General features: G+C 33.8%; 1 pseudogene; it reads left to right on the plus strand.

The window, feature by feature from the left end:
* The first annotated feature begins 5,882 nt into the window (after nt 1-5,882).
* The window catches only part of LOC107006287, a 42,471-nt pseudogene continuing 23,670 nt past the window's right edge, over nt 5,883-24,683 (plus strand).

Consider the following 24,683-nt stretch of genomic DNA (forward strand, 5'->3'; position numbering starts at 1 on the left):
GGGAAATAATAGATGTTGAATTTTAGAAGTTATTGAATTGTCTTTTATTAATGAGTTTAAGTCTTCCGCATTGCTTTATGTTGATATTAAATTGAAATGTTAAGGTTTAGATTGGTTGGTTCGCTCACATAGGAGGGTAAATGTGGGTGCCAGTCGCGGCTCGGTTCTGGGTCGTGACAACAACATAAGTAACACAATCAACCCTTGAACTATTCTTAGTTCTCTTTTTTTTGTTCGTTTCAGCCATGAACATATCTCGGATAGTAAGTGCTTAGAGAACTGGCCTTACCGGATTCTCCTTGAAGCCGCTTACACTTCACACTCTCATAGGTGATTTCTAAATGTGTTATCCTGTAGATACACTATTTGATATACCCTGTATCAAACTTAGCAACCATTAAAAAGTCCTTATTTCGTCATCAAAGACTTTGACTCATCATGAGAATGCACCATAAAAGAATTTTTTATAATGTTGAACCGTCATCAATGACTTGGTTTTAACTCCTTGAACCTAGATCCTGGAATCTCCCATCTTCTAGGAAAAGTTATCGCCACGATGACTTGATCTCGGCCACAGTCCCATTCATGTCGATGATTTATCAACTCCCTCTCTAGTTAGGCCTTTTGTAAATGGATCCGACATATTAACCTTTGACTTCACTTAGTCAATTGTGATAATTCCACTAGAAAGTAGTTGTCTGACAAAGTTATGTCTTCGTGCTATGTGACGAGACTAGCCGTTATACATAACGCTTCCACCCTTCCTATTGCAGCTTGACTATTACAGTGTATGCATAGATGGGCCAATGGTTTGGGCCAAAACAGAATATCTTCTAAAAATTTTTGGAGCTCATTCACCTTCTTCACTTGCCTTGTCTAAGGCGATTAATTTAAACTCCATTGTAGAGCGAGCTACACATGTTTGTTTGGATGATTTCCAAGATATTGTTCCTCCACCGTTAGTGAAACGTATCCACTTTTGGATTTTGTTTCAGTTGATCCAGTAATCCAATTTGCATCACTATATCTTTCAATAACTGCTGGATATTTGTTGTAATGCAAATCATAGTTTTGAGTATCATCTAAGTATCCCAAAACTCTCTTCATTGCCAACCAATGATTTAATTGGGATAACTTGTGTACTCAGTTTATCGATAGCGAAAGCTATGTCTAGTTGTGTACAATTCATAACATATAACAAACTTCCAAATACGCTGGCATAGTCCAATTTATACTAACTTTCACCTTTATTCTTTGCAAGATGTAGGTTCAAATCAATTGAAGTCTTTGCCCTTTTAAAATTCAAATAATTGAATTTTTCAAGTATCTTTTAAATATAATTACATTGAGACAATGGTAGACCATTAGAAGTTTTGAGAATATTAATTCCGAATATCAAGCAGCTCCTACATCTTTCATATCAAACTCACTAGCGAGCATACTCTTAGAAGCTTTTATATTGGCAATGTCCTTTCTCATTATTAGCATGTCATCCACATATAGACATACAATGACTTTCTGATTTGGAGTATCTTTAATGTAAACACATTTATCACATTCATTGATCTTAAATCCATTTGACAACATGGTTTCATAAAACTTTGCATGCCATTGCTACGGTACTTGTTTTAGTCCATAAAGTGACTGAATAAGTTTGCACACTTTCTTTTCTTTACCATGAACTACAAAAACCTCAAGTTGTTCCATGTAAATTTCTTCTTCCAGCTCTCCATTTAAGAATGTTGTTTTCACATCCATTTGGTGGATTTCAAGACCATATACTGCAGCTAGGGCATTAAACATCCGAATTGATGTAATCCTAGTCATTGGCGAGTATGTTTCAAAATAATCAAGACCTTCTTTTTGCCTAAAGCCTTTCACAACAAGTCTTACATTATATTTGTCAATACATCCATCATTTTTCATCTTCATTTCAAAGATCCATTTTGAACCCAAGGGTTTGTTTCCTGGAGGAAAATCAACCAACTCCCAAGTATGATTGCTTAGGATTGATTCAATTTATCTATTGACAGCCTCCTTCCAATGTCGCTTGACGGCATTGGTTCCTTGAATGCTTGAGGCTCACATTCAAGAAGGATTGTTAAAAAATCATATCCAAATGAAGTAGTTGTCGTTTGACATTTACTACGCCTTGGACTCTCTTCATTGGTTTCATTCTCTTTTGGTTCTTCTCGGGGTTGTTTAAACCCCCCACTAGATTACTCAAGTGTAGTTTTATATATATGTTCAAAAAATTCAGCACTATCTGATTCCATTACCGTACTGTCATGAATATCCGTATGTTCGAACTTATGAACCAAAAATCGACATGTCTTACTGTTTGTAGCATATCTAACGAACACACAATCAGTGTCTTAGGCCCTATTTTTACTTGGACTTTGGTTAGACACCCCCACACTTTTATATATTTCAAGTTGGGTTTTCTACCTTTCCATTTCTTATATGGAATAACACGCGTCTTTGAGTGAGACACTCTATTGAGTATTCGATTTGCTGTATGGATAGCCTTCCCCCACAATTTTTGTGATAAACCCCACAAGATTGAGGAGTGTATGGAACAGTAGATTGACGGATTATTCCATTTTCTAAAAATATTTCTGCAAATAGAGATTCATGTTCTCCACCTCTATCACTTTTGATCATTTTGATCTTTTCATCCAAATGATATTTAACCACAGTTTTATATAGCCTAAATGCATATATTGCTTCATCCTTTCCATTAACAAATAAACATAACAATATCTAGTGCAATCGTCAATAAAAGTTATGAAATATTGTTTTCCCACCACGTGATGGCATTGACTTCATGTCACAAATATCAGTGTGAATCAGTTCTGACGGAATTGAATTCCTTTCAACATATTTATAAGGATGCTTAGCCTACTTAGATTCAATGCAAATTTTACATTTTGATTAACTACACTTGAATTTTGTGAACACATTTAAGTTATCAGTTTTCGCAAGGTTTTGTGAGTAACGTGTCTCAAAAGTTCATGCCATAAATATTTAGACTCAAGCAAGTAAGAAGAAGCATAATCTTTATTCATATCAGCTACAACTAAATTGAGTTAGAAAAGGTCATCATCACTAAGGTACCCTTTTCCTACATACATATCATTCTTCCTGACTACTACTTTATCAGAAATAAATACACCTTTGAATTCATTCTTAGTCAGAACTGGAATTGAATTCTTTCTCAATTCTTGAACATACGAGACCTTGTTCACTGTAACCACCTTGACTGATGTCATCTTTAATAGGACCTTGCCAGTTCCTTCCACCTTTGCAATAGGGAGATTGTCATAAACAACTTCTCGTATGTAGGTGCTGGAATATATGATAAAATAATGTTTTGTTGGCACAAACATGGCATGAGGCAGCAGAATCTATCCACCATTCTCATGGAATATTTAACCAAGTTACATTCTGAAAGCATTTCATAGAGATCGTTCAATTAGCCTTTGTATTCAGCCAAGTTTGCTTGATCCTTCTTTTTCTTGTCCTTCTTAGCACCTCGGCATTTAGTAGCCCTATGACCACGTTTATCATAGTTGAAGCAGTTCTTTCTTTTTTGTAATTTTGTGGGATATTCTACAAAAATATTTACCCTAGATATTGCTGAATTACCACGTGATCTCTATTCTGCAGCGTTATTATCCGCTTTGATTCTCAATGTTACTATGAGATCATCAACAGTCATCGCCTTGCGTTTATGTTTCAAGTAGTTTTTGAAGTCCTTCCGCAATCGAGGTAATTTCTCAATAATAAAAGCCACTTGAAATGAATCATTCACAATCAATCCTACATTAAAAATTAAGTGAGTATTAAGGAAAAACTTAATATTTCTAACATAGACATTAAATAAATTTAAACCTTCAGCAAGGAGATCATGGATTATGACATGCAATTTTTGAACTTAGGTGACGACGGTCTTACTGTTTATCTTCTTATAGTCCAGAAACTTTGCCACAATGAATTTCTTCATTGTGGCATCTTCTGATTTGTACTTCTTTTCTAAAGCATCCCATAATTTATTTTGAGGTTTTGACATTTCTGTACACATTATATAGATCATTTTGCAGTTCACTCAGAATATAATATTTGTACAAAAAATCTGAGTGTGTCTATCCTCTATTACCAAGAATTGTTCTTTAGGTTGAGTATCCTCCGATATAACAGGAACATTCTCATTAATGAACCTCTGCAAACTCAACGTAGTGAGATAGAAGAACATCTTCTGCTGCCATCTCTTCAAGTCGACTCCAGAAAACTTTGAAGGTTTCTCAGTCAACGCTAAGGCAGCAGTTGAACAATTCTGTGCAACTGATGTTGTTGCAGTACTTACTGTTGCAGCACTCACTATTCCATCATTCAGTTGACTTGAATTAGTCATTTTTTTCAGTCACAAATGTCAGATAATTTTAGTATTTGAAATACTAACAGTAAAGAAAAAATCATCACACAGACTATTTCTTATTTAACGATAAAGTTTTTATGTTCTTTTAATCTTTAATGGACTGAATTTTAAAAAATTCAAACAGAGTAAAAAATCATAAAGGTTTTAATCTCCAAAAACCTCAAATAGAGAAACTTAATAAAATATCTTAAGCTTGTTATTAACCTATACTTATAAGGTTAGCAAAGCAGAAACAGAAATAAGATGAATTAGACAGAAAACAAAATAATCTGAGTCCATAGGAATTGCTGTGTCTCCTTAAGAAATTTAATCCCCTCACTGTACCCGAGGTTATGGATTAATTTCTCTCAAGATAAAACGGATTAATCCTGTTAAAGAAATAGCGGTACCTCAAATTTTTTTAACTTTAGCGAACTTAACAACAACATTAAGTCACACAATTTCAGTCAATCGATACTTTGATTTTGAGAAAAAATATATCCATAGAAGGAAAAAAATTTAGTGTTTCAAAAAACGAAAAATGACTTTCTTTTATAGCCATTTTCAGCAAGAAACGTGTGTGTTCAGAGAAATCTGTTCAGACCTGTTTTATCTAAAAAGTTGTGTCTTTTGAAAAAAATAACAAATTTTTTGAAAATATGTATGTTGGGAATGTAACAGCTTTTCGAAAAGAATAACGACTTTTCAGAACGTTATCGATATACGTAAATTAATTATGTTAATAACTAATTAACTAACATCCTGAATTAATTTATAAGAGATAATATTAACTAAATTTATTTGACAAACAAAAATCAATTAAAAATTTTTTTTCCAAATATTTATCAATCAAATCATTTGTCAAATCCGAAGAAGAACCCGAGGCCGACCGAGCGACGACAACGGCGTGAGGGAACACCTTCTTCTTAGCTATTTAATAAGTAAAGGAAATGTTTCCCAATATAAGGACAACAATTTCCCTTTCTTTTGCCGATATGGGAGAAATGACTTTTCATTTGCACTTTACAAATGACTTTTCATTTTCTCTCCAAATTGATTCCTTCACTTTTCAACTTTTCATTTTTTTTTCCTTTTCCCATTCACACTTTGCTAAACCCAACATGTATAATGTATGGTCCAATCATGTGAATTTTAAGTAACGCTCAAAATATCAATATCGTAAAATAATAACAAAAAAGAACAAGAACTACATTCTTGGAAGTCAATAAAAGATTGGTCTTACTTTACAACTTACCAACAAAAATTATTCATGGGTTTCCATTATCTCAACACCTTAGTGGAACAACATTAACCAAAAGAAAATAGGAAAATCTCTGATCTGTTAAGATTAGTTTAAGACCATCCAAATCTACATCATAGTTAAGCTCTATGTAAACACCTAGTTTTTCTCCATTCTAAAACACAAGAAAAAGAAAATTCTAGTACTAAAATACAAATATTCTCAATGGGAAGCCAAATGAAGAAGCAATGGCCTCAATTTGCTTGTTCTTTCATAATTTCCTTGATTGCCACATGCACTATGGTATATTCACCTTATTCTTATGAATCATCAGATTTAACATATAACAACGCACCAACTACAGTAGCTAAAAGCGAAGACTACAAGGTTCCCTCAGTGCCAAAAGACGAATATAAGGTACCTATTTTTTCCCAGATTACTACAAGAAGCCATCAGTTTCAAAAGATAACTATAAGAAGGTGTCATCGGTTCTAGAGGTATCCTCGGTGCCTAACGAGGAATACACGGTGCCTTCTTTGCCAAAGAATGATTTCTACAAGAATCCATCAGTTACAAAAGATAACTATAATAAGCTGTCATCAATTTCAAAAGATAACGACGATAAAGAACCCTCAGTTCGAAAAGAGAAATACAAGATGCCTTCTTTACCAAAGAATGAATACAAGAAACCAACCGTTCCAAAAGATAATTACAAGAAGGTGCCAACTGTTCCAGAGGTACCCTAAATGCCTAAACGAGAATAGAAGGTGTCGTCTTTGCCAAAAAATGACTATTACAAGAAACCATCAGTTCCAAAAGATAACTACAAGAAGGTGTAATCTGTTCAGAGGTACCCTCAGTGCCTAAACAAGAATACAAGATACCTTCTTTGCCAAAGAATGACTATTAAAAGAAACCATCAATTTTAGAAGATAACAATAGGAAGGTACCATCTATTTCAGAGGTATACTCAATGTCTAAAAAGGAATTCAATTTGCCTTCTTTGCCAAACAATGACTATTACAAGAAGCCATCCGTTCCAGAAGATAATTACAAGATGGTGTTTTATGTTCCAAAGGTACCTTAAGTGCCTAAAAAGGAATATAAAGTGTCTTCTTTGCCTAAGAATGACTACTACAAGAAGACATCAGTTCCAGAAGACAACTATAAGAAGGTATCATCAGTTTCATTAGATAATGTCTATAAGGTGCCCTCAGTACCTAAACAAGAATACAAAACACTTCAAGAAAAAAAAAGGTGCCAACTATTTCAGAGGTACCCTTAGTGTCTAAACTAGAATACAAGATGGTGTATTTTCCAAAAACTAACTCTTCGAAAACCGTCACCTTCTCCATCACCACCACCTCTATATTACTAAAGTTTTTATCCCTCATGTTCAAATTTCAATGAAGCTCTTCTCCGGCCTAACATATATAACCAATAGGGTTCTCATATTATTATGAGTTCAAAGGCATGATATCAATGGCTATAACAAAAATTTAATTCTTTATTTATTTTATTTTTCTTCTCTTTCCTACTTGGAGTTGCAACTTCTTTTTGTTATTCAAAATCTATTTTGTTTATCTAGAGATTTATGTATATTGAATACATTTTTTTATAATAATTGAAAGTTTATATCTATACATTCACCTCTTCTTCCTTTAATTGTCAATTAATTTCTCATAAATTTAATAGCAAAATAACAACCATCAATGAGGAATTGGTGATTCCGATACCAAGAGTAGAGTGGTCGGCATTTCATGTTTCCAAAACAAGAAGCAAAATAAAGAAAGAAAATAACAATATTTGTAAGTTCATTATAACGTATAAAATTAGAAAAAATTACCTAAATTCATAAATTATGTTATAATATTTTCTAAAATTTTCTATCATTTGAAAATTACAAAAATTCCTACTCTCTCATATTATTGGATACATAGCTTTATATGTGATATATAATTGGTCGGATACATCACTTTTGGCGATATATCAAGATATTCAGTGATGTATCTGAAATGGAGACGTGATGTAGCGTGACTATGAGGGATGTATCCGAAATCATAACGCGATTTATCGGGACGCTTTGGGATGTATCCAGGTCCACCAAATTTTTAACGTATTTTTTGCAATTTGTAGAAGAATAAAAATAATATATTATTAGCTCTTAGCACTATGAGATTTGTATGAAATTTTCATAAAAACGAACTTCCTTTTAAATTTTTTGAGCTCATTTGATTTAATACATCATTGACCTATAAATCATTTTGATCTTATAACATATTATAAAACATTTAAGCTTTGGTGTAAATTTCTACTTCAAATATAAAAGTGTTTAACCGCGGTTAATAGGTGAATTTAACAAGCGGCAATTAAGGTCATTTTCCTACCCTTTTAGGACAATTTTACATGGTTTGTCTAAATACCATATAGTAAACCAAACATAAAATTAAATAAATGATGTTTGAAATAATAGCTTGCAATATATTAATTGTAGCCAAATAAAGAAGCAATTGCTACAATTTGCTTGTGCTTTGATATTTTTCTTGATTGCCACTTCTACTGTGGCATATCACCTTATTCTTATGAATCAACAGATACATCATACAATAAAGTACCTACCACAATGGCGAAAAGTGAAAAATTCAACATACCCTCAGTGTCAAAGAATAATTTTACTAAAAGAAGTCATCAGTTTTAGAAGAAAACTACGAGAAAGTACTCTCTGTTCCTGAACATGAATACAACGTACCCTCAGTGTCTAAACAGGAACATAATGTTCCACATTTGTCAAATAATGATTACTACAAAAAATCATTAATTTTAGAAGATAACTACAAGAGCCCACCTGAGCCGCCTACTCATAAAAAATGCAACTTCTTTGCGAATATGGTTGATCTTTCACAAATGATAAGGCCAAACGAATATATCTTCTCTGCAAACGAGAACAAGAAACTGGTCAGCACTAGAAACAAGCAATATTAAATACATCCAAACTCTCGAAATAAATCCTCAAAACTAATTCGAAACTTCATGTACACAAATCAATAACTATTTTTTAAAAATAGTATGATATCCCTTTAGGTCCAAATCTTCTAAGAAAATATTTGGTTAAACTTCCATAAATTTTTATCACAAGAGGTAGTTAATGTCAGCATCCCCCAAACAGAAACCGAAAGAAAAAAGAAATCACATAAGAAATATACAAACTCAATAAGGTGAAAAGAATATGAGAGTGACTTAAAAGTTTGTCAAACCTATATTTATATCATTTTTAGATTTCGGAAGTATTTATCAAGGTAATAATAACTTAATTAAGTTTAAAATGACTTTAAAAAAGAGCTAAAAACAAAAAGTAGGTTACCCGTGCTTTTTAAATATATGTTCTTGATTAATTTTTATTTGAAATTAGTATAATTTAATTAAATTAATTATAAAACAAACTAAAAGCAAAAGATTTCTATGAATATCATGAAATGCACGTTTAACAAAAAATGTTAATATTATAAATATAATGTCATAAAATTATTATAACATTGACTTAAAGATAATCTTTATCAAGTCTAACCTAAAAATTTATTGACTTGCAATGTGAAATATAAACTCAATACTACTAAAACAAATGAAACTTAAAATATAACATAAGTTTTAAATTAAAAAAAAAATTAACACAGTATTGTTATGTCAAATTTCAACATAACATACATAAATATGAGTTTTTTAGAAAAGAAAAATATTAATTTATAATCTTATTCAATAATGACTTCTACTTTTAAAAATTAGAATACTCACAAAATGCAAATAAATATTACATAATATGATAAATTGAATAGAATAACATGAAAAAGTTAGAAGGAAAAGAAATATAAATAAAAAAAAAAGAAAATATGATGATAATAAAAATAAAATAATGGAAATAAACAAATATATAAAAATAAAAAATCGAAATATAAACAAAAGGAAGAAAAGAATTTAAAAAAGTTTTATATATTACATGGTGTAATTACACATGCTTCCTAGCCCTCACATAGGAATTGAGGAATGTAATTACTACCCTTCAATTACACTCATTTCCTCCCTTTTTAAGTAATCACTTGGTCTAGCAAACATGTATAGAAGTGTGTAATTACAATCAATTACACCAACTGTTAATTACATATGACTTTTCAAACAAGTCTTTAGGGTCTATTTGTAAAGCCACATTGGTAATTGGATATGATGCAACCATGTCTGACATGTTTGGTCGATCATGTAATTACTTGGCCAACATGTAACTTGGTGTAATTTTCAGGAGGTAATTACACTCTTCAATTTATAGGGGTGTGTTGTGAATTGTAGTTAAAATACATAATGTTATTACAAGTTAATTACTTTTTAATTTCTTTCTTTTATTTCTATTATTAGTTTTAACTTTAATTATTCTAATGTTTTCTATAAAATATTTTTNCGAGAAAATGCAAAAAATTTAAAACTTTTACGTAGTGAAGTAACTTAGACTTTTAATTTATCATATATGAAGTTTACATAGACTCCTCGCTTATGAAGTGTACATATACTTCTCATTTATACAATATAAGCCAATTCATGAAGTTGTCTAATAATAGTCTAACATATACCATCTAATAGAGAATTACAAAGTTTAGGCATAGACCTTACAGTAGTATAATACGCCACATATAGGCTTACAACTAAGTCTCAACAGAAGGAAATAACAAGTGTCTTTAGGCATAGACAATACTAATGAAGATAGAAAATGACATCATCCTTGAACTTTGAGGATTCACCAACAACTTGGGATAGATATCCAAGTCTTCCTTATAATTGGCCTCGAAAGCTTTACAATGCCCTACACCTACATATTTGTAGAATTATAATGAATATGAGTTATTACAAACCACATGTACTAAGTTTGGAAACATATGCAAGTAAAACTATTGAAATCATGTTTAAAGGGATATTTTGTTCATGCGATAAGTCACTTTGAAAGCCTTTTATGCACATGTAAGAGCATATACAATTCAATGATCATAACATCATGCTTAAAGGCACATTATGTTACAAGCAATGTCTACATTTCATATAACATCATATCATGCATAATCATCATCATATATATAACAATTTAGACCCATATCATGTTCATTAATGAATTCAACATTATATAAGATCATCATCATGTGAAGTCAACATTTGAACTTCGCTCATAATATAAGCACAGAAGAACACCCTCTTAGGACTCCCTTCAAGGTCAACTTGTGCAATGGATAGGTAAAGTCCCATACCCTTAACTACACTAAGTAGAATCCCTTAAGTCACCCTAGTTAATGTTCATCTTTATTACGTCATTCATTTATTTTACTTTCGGGAACAATTACCTTAACTGATATTAGACCATGTGACCTAAACATGAAATCTGGTGTCATAAAACCCTACACTGAAAGAAAGTGCTCTATTTGCCAAGGTAGAACCAAAATATGAACATAGCATTCTAGGTGGATCCACTAATTAGTTTTCCTTTTGGGGCAACATAGTTAAGGAACTAGGAGATATGTATTGGAAACCCAATTTATGCGCAATAAAATTAAAGTCCCCATAATGAGAACCATTGCAAACCTACCTTCCCTCATTGGGAAGGGACACCTCTCATATATAGTTCGCTTGGTGCTAAGTTAAAGACCCTTTTTGAAATGTATTTAAGCTTTTCTTAATCATCAAATCTTAATATAGGACATAGGAGAGTAACCCATTGTTTTATCATGTCATTAGATCTTTACGTATTGCATGAGAACTTCCTTTTATTATAACCCATAATTTAGTGATATCATCACATCATAGTTATATCATAATAAGTTACACAAGACAATCACATTCAACCTTGCATGATCATACCTTAATCAAGATCTCACCATTCAACATATCCATATCATGCCATCATATTCATCATATCATCATATTCCTATTATATTCACATAATCACCCTTCAATTGAACATCATCGTCAAGAATAAACCATTATTATTGAAGTAGAGAACATATAGTCATAGAAAGTCATGCCAATAGCTTCCAAAACGTCCTTCAATATCTTACCCTCAGTTCCAATATATTCATCCATCAATTAAATCTTCATCATCATATAATAGTGAATTAAAAATTTATATATTCAATTCCAACAACAGTAATCATCTACAAGTCCCATTTATAGCTAGGGTTAGGGAAGAGGGTTCATTCATGGATTGTTTCACAGAACTAGGTCAAAGACTAAGAATTACAACAATTAACCAATAACAAATCATAACCTATCAATATAAACCAATCTAATTCAACCTTATATCACTTTGAAAGATAATTCACAAAATTGGATGAAAACCCAAGTTTTACACAATTTAGAAACCAATTTTGAAGAGCCTCTTGGGGAAAGATATTCGAACAGTGAATAGATTCCATACCTTAAGTTTCCTTGAATAATGATATAGAAAACGTGAGTATTAGATCCCTAGTAAATCTTGGACTTTGGTCATCAATGGTGGTCTTTGGAATAGAGAGAGAAAGTGTAGACAATAGTTTAGAAAATTGAGTTTGGATAATAATGAGGTGTTAGGATAGTTTAATGAATTACAAATATTTTATAGTCCCAAACTAACTTAATTAACCAAACATCAAACCTTAATTAATTTATTAACTAATTATTTAATTAACCCTTACTTTGACAAAAATTTGGCAGTGAACCAAGGCTCCAATCGACTAGTCACGTCGATGGTCTGTTGACTAAACCACGGCCTGGTCATCCATGGTTTTTGTCATAGACCTTTATTTTTGGGGCTTCTTGGGATATGGATAAGTATGAACCAACTAGATCCATCGATGGGTCTTTGACCCATCGACGGCTCGTTATTTGGTTCGTCGATTGCCACTGTCAAATGACAGCTTTTAGGCTCAAATGTTAGGGTCCTCTTCAAGTACCCGTAGGGTGGTTATTGGGGATTCGTACCTAGACGTTTCGATCCTAACACACTTTAATATATGTTTTAAAACTCTTTACCAAATTTGCCTAAATTTCGACTCGTATAACCCCTTGAAATACACCAAGGCACAAGAGCTCACCTTTCACAAATCTGTAGACGTCATGGTCGTTTCTTGAGGTTTTAGTTCTAACACATTCTAATTAGGTTGATTACATTAGTTTAGGCTTATAAACACTGTTTTAGGGCTTAGTTATTCAAGTGAGGCTCTAGACTAAGTCATGGAGTTTCGAAGTGTTACATTATCCCCCCCCCCCTTGGAAGCATTCATCCCCAAATGACACCTAAATCCTTTTAATAGGGAGAGAATGAGACTCAATACTAGCAACCCAACCAACAAAATAACAACAACATATGATCATTATGAGTCAAGGACCATAGGAGTACTTCAAAAGTCTACTCCACACATAAATATGGAATTACACATAGAAACTCAAATAAAAATTTACCACATATTGAAGATCAAGACTTCATATCACATAATGAGGAACTATCTTGTCAACATCAACATGATATCAACATAAACATCAAGACTTACCATGCAAACCTTCTTTCAAGACAACATTAAACATGCTTACTACCATTTAATGAAGGCAACTATATACATAGCACAAATAAGTGCAAGTTAAGTAAGAGAGTATTTTTCATGAAAAACTCATTTTATCATGAACCTTTACAAAAATATGCACAGACCTTGAAAATCAAGTCAAATTCACTTTATTCATGATTTTTTCGTTTTGGGAGGAACTACTAACCTCAACTTTGTCTAGAATTTTGAGGAAAAAGATGAGGATAACGGGACTTCATACTGGCCTCAGCCTCCCATGTTTGTGGTTTCTCCATATGACTTTTATGGAGGTCACCTCTTTGTTCCTCAACTTCTTGACTTGGCGATATAGAATTTCAACGAGAACCTCTTTATAAGAAGGTTGTCATCCTCTCCTAACCCTTAAATTGGGAGAATGGGTACCAGGTCACTTATACATTCCTTAAGCATGTAGACATGAAATATGGGATGAACCGAGGCTATTTCATTTGGTAATTTCAACTCATAAGTAACCTTTCCGACCCGGTTCACTATCTCATAAGGACCCACATACCGAGGATTAAGATTCCACTTTTTACCAAATCTCATCAGCCCTTTCATGGGTGAAATCTTCTAGTAGACTGAATAAGCTACATCTAATTCAAGTCTTCTTATATTGCCGGCAAAAGAATTTTGCCGACTATAGGATGTTTTCAACCGATCTCTTATCATCATATCCTTTTATAATGCCTCATATATTATCTCGGGATCAAGGAGTGAAGACTCACCTATCTCAAACCAACCAACTGATGACCTAAACCTCCTACCATAGAGTTCTCCAAATGGTGCCATGGAAATACTCGAATGGTAGATATTGTTATAGGAGATCTCTATCAATGGTAGGTGATCATCCCAATTACCTTTGCACTGAATAACACAAGCTCTTAACATATCCTCTAGGGTTTGGATACTACGTTCCTCTTGACCATCCGTTTGACATTACACCATTTTAGGCCTACGGCTACACTAAATCTGAGCAACGCTTGAAAAGTGTTGCCGAAAATATTTTTGGGAACACTTTTTAAATGTAGCCTAATTTTTTAACTTTTCGCAACGATAATATTGGCAACACTTATAAAGTGTACCACTTAATGATATAGACTACACTTTATAAGCGTTGTCATAGTATGAAATAAATGGCAACAATTATGTATATATATGGCCACACTTTTAAAGGGTCCTATTTTTATAATTGTTAAAACAACACTATAGAAGTGTGGCCTAAAATTTTTCACTAAAATATTTGATTCCCTCCAATATTTTCAACTCCCCCTCCCATTATTTTTGGCCAAAAAAAAAATTAATAAAACATCATTAAAAACTTTTTTATGTGGCAATTGGAAAACAAATTGGGGTTTAGAACACAACAATGAAGAGTAGAACACAACGCAGGTTCTTTCCTCTATGAAAAAGCACACAATTTTTCTTCTCCAAAACTTTAATCGAAGAGTAGAAGATGGAGATCGAAGAGAGGACGTTGAAGACTGAAGAGAAGAGCTGAAACTGAAAAGAGATGAGTTAATATTCTCTTCTCCAAAATCGGAATAGCTGAGTTGAGTTGAGCTAATGCTGATGAACTAGGGATCGATCGAGGAGCTGAATATTGAAGAACTGAAGCTTAAAACAAACTTCATCAAGCGTAAGTACCAATTTCATACACCTTAAATTCCCTTTCACTCACTTCTAATCATCTAGTACTAAAAATAGTCAATTAATTGATTTTTTGTTTTGTGTTTAGAAGTAATTTATTAGTTTGGAATTGTTATTGCTGAAGAATCAAAGAGCACTGCGTTTTCTCTGAACATGAACTGAAGAAGACGATTTTCCTCTCAGCTTCGTTGTTCAAGATTGGAGAGCTGAAGAAGACGATTTTCTTCAAAGATTTCTGGGTAAACTGCTATTCCATCAGATTTCCTTTTGAAAATTGAAAGAAAATGCTTCACAAATCAACTTGCCTCATGTCTTAAAGCTTTAGGTTGTTGGAATAGAGTTTATCAAATAAGACATTTTACCTTCAAAAGTCTAAATTATATATTTAAGATTTGGATATTCTTGTGTGTCAGTCAAAAATTTGTTTATAGGAAATCTGTCAAAACGCGGCTGGGTCGACGGACCTCGCGACGGGACGTCGTGGTCACGACGAGCCGTCGTGGACCTCGCGACGGGCCGTCGTAGTCATGAGAGGCCGTCGTGGTCATGACGGGCCATCGTGGTCATGACGGGCCGTCGTGGTCATCCGTCGTGGTCATGACGGGCCGTCGTGGACTCCGTCGTCCCATACTTGCAAGTTTCTTCTGCTACTTCTCTGTTCTTCATGACGAACATGCAGGACGGACCGTCAAGGCTACGACGGTCCGTCACGCTTTCCGTTACAGCTGAAATTTCAAATTGATTAATTGTTAAATTTCTTAATTTTGTGTTCTTTCTGGATGGAACAGATTTGTTTACTAGAGGAATTGATATTCAAGCAGTTAACGTTTTTCCTTTTTTCTTAATTTTGTGTTCTCCTCATTAATTCCTTTTTCTTTAGTGTTCGTGTTAGTTTGCGTGCATCATGGTTATTGTATAACACCAAATATTTTATATTGTTTCTTATGAAGTTTGAACCCTAATGCAATTATTCATTGTTGTTGAACTCATTTGGAATTCTAGACACCTAAGGGAAGATCATCTACTTTGAACATCAAAAGACAAGTAGGCATCTACTTTGAACATCAAAAGATGCAATCTAATTTTCTGTAACTTCTGGATTTCTTGCCTCTCTATATTGTTGCAATCTGAACTTCTTACCTCCTCTATATAACTGCCAATATCTTATTTGTGTAGGGAAATGGAGGTGATCAAATTTGAAGTGGAAGATGAAGAGTTTTTGAACTATTGTAAAAGTTTAAATACATATTTGATTTATTGTGTACACATTTAGAATATTGATGTATAAGTATGGGTATGTACACAACACATACTATCTTTTGGTTGTATATGAAATATTTCTCGAAGTTTATTTGAAATATATAGCTTCAATTTAATGATTAATTAGTTCATTTTGTGTTTTAGGTCACTTGTATGTATGTAAATATATTATATATATATATGTGCTACATGTAGGCTTATAAATGTTGAAGTTACACTTTGTAAGTGTTGCTCTAGGTAGATAAAAAGTTACACTTTGAAAGTGTTGCAATAGATGACCAATAAAAGGCAACACTTTTTAAGTGTGACCAATAAATCTTAAAAGGCAACGCTTTTAAGTGTAGTCTAACAAAAAATAGGTGTTACTAATGCAAGTCTTCAAAGCGTGCCCTTATACCTATTTGGCTACGCTTTATAAGTGTAGCCAAAGATGGCAACATTTAAAAAGTGTTGCCTAATGCCAAAGGTTACGCTTGTTTTGGGCAGCCCCTAAAAAGTGTTGCTGAATGTCCAAAAGTGTAGCCTTTTATCAAAGGCCACACTTTTTTCTAGTTTAGGCTACACTTACGTGGTGTTGCTGTAGGCCGAAAATGGTGTAGTGTGAGGATGAAAAGTGGTACTAAGTTTCACTTGAGTACCTATCCCCTTTTGAAAAGACCTCCAAAAATGAGAAGTGAATTGAGCACATCTATCAAAGATGATGGATAAGAGATCCCATGCAAACTAACAATCTCATTAAGGTACAACCTTGCATATTCCTCCACCGAATAAGTAGATTTGACGGGAATAAAGTGCGTAGATTTCGTCAATCTATCAACAATAACCCATATTTAATCATTTTGCCTACGAGTTCGAGGAAAAACCTCTACAAAGTCCATATTGATATCATCCCACTTCTAAGTAGGGACATCCATCACTTGAGTTAAACCACCCGAATGTTGACGTTCAGCCTTAACTTGTTGACAATTAGCAATTTAGCCACAAAATCCACTATATCTCTCTTCAAACCATCCCACAAATAGACATCTTGAAGATCACGATACATTTTAGTGTCACGCAGATGAATGGAATATCGGGAACCATGATCCTCTTCCAAAATTTGTCCCCTTTGACCATCTACATCCGGTACACACAATCTACATTGGGACGTAAGTACCCCATCCCATTGTGAGAATGCTTCATTAAACTTGCTAACAACTAATTCCTTCAATTCCATCAAAGAGGATCAAGGTGTTGCTTAGACTTCACCTCCACCACTAAAGATGATTTGGAGTTATCTTGCACTATAGACCCTCATTTTTTAGAGTCTTCCAACCGAACACCCAATTGAGCCAATTTATGCACCTCTGTCACTAAATCTTTATTATCATCGGAAGCATGGGCTAAATTACCCATTGACATTCGACGTAGAGCGTCCGCAACCATATTGTCCTTGCCGGGGTTGTAATGAACACTCATGTCATAATTCATCAAAAGTTCCATCAATCTTCTTTGTCGGAGATTCAACTCCTTTTGAGTTAACACATATTGAAGGCTTCTGTGGTTCGTAAACACATCCACATGGACACCATATAGGTAATGCCTCCATATTTTCAAAGCAAACACTACAACCACTAATTCAAGGTCATGAGTTTGATAGTTCTTGTCATGCACCTTGAGTTGTCTAGATGCGTGTGCTATCACCTTACGGTGTTTCATGAGGAAACAACCCGAACCTATTCGAGAAGCATCATAATACACTATAATACCCTTGGTTCCCTCCGATAAAGTCAACGCCGACGCAGAGGTAAGCTTATCTTGTAACTATTTGAAACTTCTTTCACAAGCTTTTGACCAGTCAAACTTAACTTTCCCTTGGGTTAAGGTTGTCAAAGGAGAAACAATGGATGCAAACCGATTAACAAATCTCCTCAAAAACCCGGACAAACCCAAGAAACTTTGAATATTTTTTGGAGTCAAAGTTCTGGGCCAATTCTTAACCGCTTGTGTTTATATTGGATCGACCTCTATAACCCACTTGGGACAATTTGACCAATAAATGCAATCAACCTTAACCAAAATCAACACTTACTATATTTAGCAAAGAGCTGATGTTCCTTGAGGACTTCGAATACTATACTCAAATGATTCATATGCTCATCCTCACTTTTAGAATATACCAAGATATCATCAATGAAGACAGTTACAAAAGACTCAAGGAAATTCTGCAACACTCTATTTATGAGGTCCATAAAAGTTGTGGGGGCGTTGTTTAGACTAAAATATATAACTACGAACTCATAATCACCATACCTAGTTTGAAAACCATTTGAGGTATATCTTCACCTTTCATCCTAAGTTGGTGATATCTTATTCTCAAATCAATTTTTAAAAAGTAGTTTGCCCCTTGTAGTTGATCAAACAAGTCGAAAATCCTAGGGAGAGGATACCTATTCTCTATGGTAACCTTTTTTAGTTGTCAGTAATCAATGCACATCCTAAGCGACTCATTCTTCTTTTTCACAAAAAACATCGGAGCGCCCCATGGAGAAATACTAGGTTATACGAAAACTTTGTCTAGTAAATCTTTGAGTTGAGTCTTCAACTAATTTAATATGGCTAGAGACATCCGATAAGGAGGAAATGAAATGCGATTCGTATCCGTCAATAAGTCAATAACGAATTTTATTTCCCGTTCAGGAGGAATCCCAAGTAAGTCTTCGGGAAAGGCTTCAGGAAAATCCTTCAATACGGGGGCCAACTCTAAAGGAGGAGCTTGGGATTCATGGTCCTTAACCCTCACAATATGCTAGAGACATCCCTTAGAAATTGTCACATCCCGAAACCACAACCTAGAAGTTAGGGGCAATCTCGGAATGCAACCGAGATACTTGACCTCTCGGAGGTCTTGTACAAGCCCTTACATATCATTTATCGCATAAACATAGTGAAAAATAGTGCGAAATGAAAACTTTTCACAAAATATATCATAGTCTTTAAAAATCTCCTTCATATAAATTAATAAGAAATAATAAGTCTCAATCTCATCAATCTTATCACACAAGAATACTTGGGACACGACCCATTTACAATAATATAGAAATATTTACTCTATTATTATCCTTCTTATAGAAAATATAAAAGACATATATGCCCTCAAGTCAAATGAGGACATACTTCAACTTCTTTTGGACGATGCTACAGACCAAGTGTTCCTTTCCAAATGCTCCTCACCTACCAACAACTATAGAGATAGATAAAAGCATAAAGTTAGTACAACCACATGTACTAAGTATGACATAATGCATGAAAATCACGAAAGACATTTATCCAAAATGTGCATTCTTTTCATTTAAAAATCATATTATAATCATAAGAAAACATTTAACAACTTAGAAACATGTAAGATAACATTTGAGCAATTTAACATATTTATGGAAGCACTTTACAGTACAGTGAAGTCCTTCACTGTTACACTGAAGGATTTTCTCTTCACTTTCAACTTCTTCTAGAATATAGTCTCCTCACTAAAAGTTATCCTAAGACCCACATAAGCAACACAAAGAGAAACTGCCCATATAACCTCCCTAAGCATACCTAAATGACCCTCAAGAACACTTCTAATAAGTCACATACGCACTTCAAGACATCAAACATATCATCATATAAATAATATGACATTTCCTCATCAAAGGCTATCAAAAGACTTACTTAAGTATATCAAGAATATAACGTCCAAGTTTGACCTCTTCAAGACAACCTAAATAATCCTTGGGACTTCCTAAGATCGGATCATGTCCACATAATCAACATATTCCCTAACTAGAGTCATTCTTAAGACTCATCTAGGTAAGATACGAAGTGACCATTCTTATACGCCCTTGCACCTTAACTAGACAACCCTTAACAACTATAGATAAGTACTTATTCCATTTACATACTTCATAACATAAGTAATTAGTTCATTAATTCATTAAGAGACTCATACATCACATAAAGAACATTCAAATAAAGCTCTTACAAAAGACCTAGGAACTCAAACTAACACCTTCTAAGCCGATTGTGCAATGTCTATATAGCGTCCCATACCACCACCTAAACTTCATAGAACTTCTTAATGCTAGAAAGTATCCCATATGATGAGAATAGGCAATAACTGACATAGACCATGATAGCTAGACATGGATTCTAGAGTTCTAACCTACTCCGATGAGGGTGTTCTACTTGCCAAGGGTAGAACTATGACACATCCCATGTTGGAACATGGTTAAGGAATATTACGGGTTTTTATGCACTTTAGTATCATTCTCAAGTAGAGGTAAATTGTACTGTAGTCTGATTCTCAAGTAGAGCTACTTGGCATAACATAATCACTCGGTGCTAGACTTGGTTCTCATAGAGTAATGGACATCAAAGGATCAAATGAAGAGGTTCCTTACCTAGTTCATAACCTAATCACATTCACCCTACGAAAGAGGTCCACTAGGGATACCTTTAAATGTAGACTAAGATAGCTCATTATAACTTTCCTAAGGATTAATATGATGTCGTTCCAGCCAATTAACCTTAGGGCCACCATTCCCTTACATGAAGAATACCATTACGGCTCTCGACTTCAACATTTATAACATAACCTTTACCACATACATGACCTTCTTAACATCCTCTAAGGTCTCACATATCTTTCATTCATACATTACAAGGGTACACTAAGCTATCTAGTCAAGATATATCATAATCTCATAACATTCATTCATATATTAAGTAAGGGACACAAGTCTACCAAACAAGACATTATATTTTTTCACCTTATCACATATAACATATCATTCTTTAAAAGACTTTGGATGACCCCTTAACATCTTTATGTCACCCTATACATTACTACAACAACATTAATATTATCATTATATACTGATATATTCAAGTAGGAACAAGCATGCATCAATTCTAAGACTACACATATAAGCACATAGTCATAGTCTAACATGATCACCTACATAACATCAATAGAACACATAAACTTTCACATTGCTTAACATGTAGATAAATATCATCATGCTTCACATAATCAACTACACAAATATCAACATTATTTCAAGTAGTGCCAACAAGGCCATGATCATCATATTGCATAAAGTAATGCCGACAAGGGCACGTCAATTGCAAGTAAATCACATAACACCGCCACCATAAGTGAAAAATACCAATCACAACATAATTGAAGTATAAACAACATCAAAATACAAGGATAGGGCAGCGTACGACCAATCCATCCTCAACACCTTAATTCGATGCTAAATCATCAAATTCAATACTATAAGGACCTTACCACTGACCATGAACAATAATTCAACATAAAAACTATAATAATCAATTAAATATGTCAATTCAATGAATGTTCATCAATCTAATATTACCTATATATCAATTGAATACAATTCTTATATCATTAGAAAGCCGATAGAAATCTACACCACAATTCATCAACATTAAGTCAATATCAAGTAACTCATAAATTTGTCATGACCAAAGTCTAGACACAGACGAGACCAGTGTCGGTAACCTCTCACAGGTCGCAGATAATCCTACATACAGCATCGTTACTTCATCTAGGTTAAATTTAGCGGAAAATTTGAACTTTTTGTTACTTAACATTCATATAAGAGATTTTACTTAAACTCATAAACATTCACAATCAACTATATAATATTAAGATTATCAAATGAAAGAAATAGTTCCATACTGCATTAAGTGTATACTTGCCAAAATGGCACCAATACATTGTCTGAAATAAGATAAGAAAGAAATGCTAGTGGAACATACTCCACTAACTCAAACCTATATATAATATAGAATATAATGAGCAAGCTTCCTCGAAAGCATGAGGGCCTACCAAATCCGGATGAATATCCACGTCCGAGTAATTTCAGCGTCAACCTGTAAGCTCTGACATCCACCTGTGCATGCACCTAAAAATGTGGAGTTGTATTGGATTAGTACACACTTGTAGTAAGTATGGGTATATGCAGGCACACACCAAGGATATGCATGATTAATAAGAGCTCTTTCCTATCGATATGAATTATGGAAAGTCAAGTCAGTGGACTTGCCTATTTCAGATTAGGAAAGTCATGCCATGAGAGTAACATGCATCATTATACTTATCATTTTGCAAAAAACACATAACATATTACACATATTATATCACATAATTCATATCATTCTTTCATATGCATGAGACCTTGGAATCATGGACTTGACAGTAGGACTTCCCAAAATGAGGGCTCAACATATGGGACCTCAACGAGGGAGCCTTCTTTAACTAACATAGATTCTGGTTCATTCATTCATACGTATTTTATTTTCACTCTTTCATATACTAGTGCAGCCACCAGTCATACCTATGATGTAGTTTAAGACTATCATCGGGTTTGCTGTGAAATGACCAAGAATAACATAGTGTTATTACTTAAGTCTAGCTCACCTCTTGATTATGCTATCCTAATACCTTTGGTATCATTCATTTCATTATGTGCATTCGTTGAGGCTGGCCTCATTCTTTCTTTGTGAAATTTAACCTTAACCGGCATAGATCACGTGAGCATCATGAAATTCAGTGTGTAATCCCCACATCGAAAATAGGTTGAATCACCGGCCAAACTGAACCAAAACATGCTAGCTTATATAGGGAATTAAACCCTTCTAGATCTCTATATTGGCAATATAGGTTCAAAGACTAGGAGATATAAGGAGACCAATACCCGGCATTCTAGTCTAATCTCATGAGAGTTATGTGAACCTCCGCCCTTCCCGAAAAAAGGCTTCACCGCTCATCGCTCGCCTATCGGTGCTCAGTATAAAGTTCCATTACGTTCAACTCATACATCATAGAAGTTGGCTTCTACCATGAGGATATCATAGCTCATTAGATGATTTCTCATTTCATCATTAGTATTAAGTATGCATTAACTTCAATACTTTCATTAGAGTGTTCATAGAGACTGGTCTCTTCATCAGCTTTACAATCTCATAGGTGAGTACATTTTGGTAACATTAACTTAGGCTCATTTGAGATTGCTCTTATCTTTCACATTAGCCTCTTATCATATTGTCACCTCATTCATCAACTTTAACACATTTGCTTTTCATAATTACTCATCCCGTCATGTGAATGTTCATTTCATCATATGCCAATGCACTTGGCCATTTAGTGTGTTTCACACTCTTACTTAACCCTTCTAGGGTTACATCATTTTATCACATACATCTTATGCTCACTTACTTTTAAACGTATGCTAGACTTATGAGTCCACACATACAAGCCATGAGGCTTCATTCATAGTTTGTCTAAGTGATTCATGTTTACCCAAGATTATGAGGTACAAGACTTATGCATCTTGTAGATATGCCAAAGTATTGATTTCAATCTTTAGAGGCAGCATTCATGAAGTATTATTTACGTATGACTTATGTCTCAATACGGAATCGGGAAAGGGAACCCGATTTCGAATCCCTTGAACAACACTTAATCTTATTTTAAACTTGATAATTGAATTTTTCAGATTCGGGATACCCTAGTTAAATTCCCATCAACCCCATAATACTTCTTTCTTGTTCTCCTCTCCTTTTTTGTTTTAAGGAAAGGAGGTTGTGGGTTCAATCCCCCACCAGATCATTATTTTTCTTTTAATTTATCTCATAACTTTTTCACCTATCCAAGAGGTTGTGGGTTCAATCCCCCACAAGCTCATTATTTATCTTTTAATTTATCTCATAACTTTTTCACCTATCCAAGAGGTTGTGGGTTCATTCCCCAATCTCCACATTTATTTTCTCCTTTATTTTTCTCCTAACTCTCTCATCCATTCAAGAGGTTCTGGGTTCAATCCCCACTCTTCACATTTTATTTTCTCCTTTATTTTTCTCCTAACTCTCTCATCCATTCAAGAGGTTGTGGGTTCAATCCCCACTCACCACATCTATCTTTACTTTCATTTTTATCATGAAATTTTTATGTAATTTTCATTTGGTGAGGTCATGGGTTCAATCCCCACTCACCACATCTATCTTTACTTTCATTTTTATCATGAAATTTTTATGTAATTTTCATTTGGTGAGGTCATGGGTTCAATCCCCACTCACCACATCTATCTTTACTTTCATTTTTATCATGAAATTTTTATGTAATTTTCATTTGGTGAGGTCATGGGTTCAATCCCCACTCACCACATCTATCTTTACTTTCATTTTTATCATGAAATTTTTATGTAATTTTCATTTGGTGAGGTCATGGGTTCAATCCCCACTCACCACATCTATCTTTACTTTCATTTTTATCATGAAATTTTTATGTAATTTTCATTTGGTGAGGTCATGGGTTCAATCCCCACTCACCACATCTATCTTTACTTTCATTTTTATCATGAAATTTTTATGTAATTTTCATTTGGTGAGGTCATGGGTTCAATCCCCACTCACCACATCTATCTTTACTTTCATTTTTATCATGAAATTTTTATGTAATTTTCATTTG

Source organism: Solanum pennellii, chromosome 12 (assembly GCF_001406875.1).
Source record: "Solanum pennellii chromosome 12, SPENNV200".
Lineage (NCBI taxonomy): Eukaryota > Viridiplantae > Streptophyta > Magnoliopsida > Solanales > Solanaceae > Solanum > Solanum pennellii.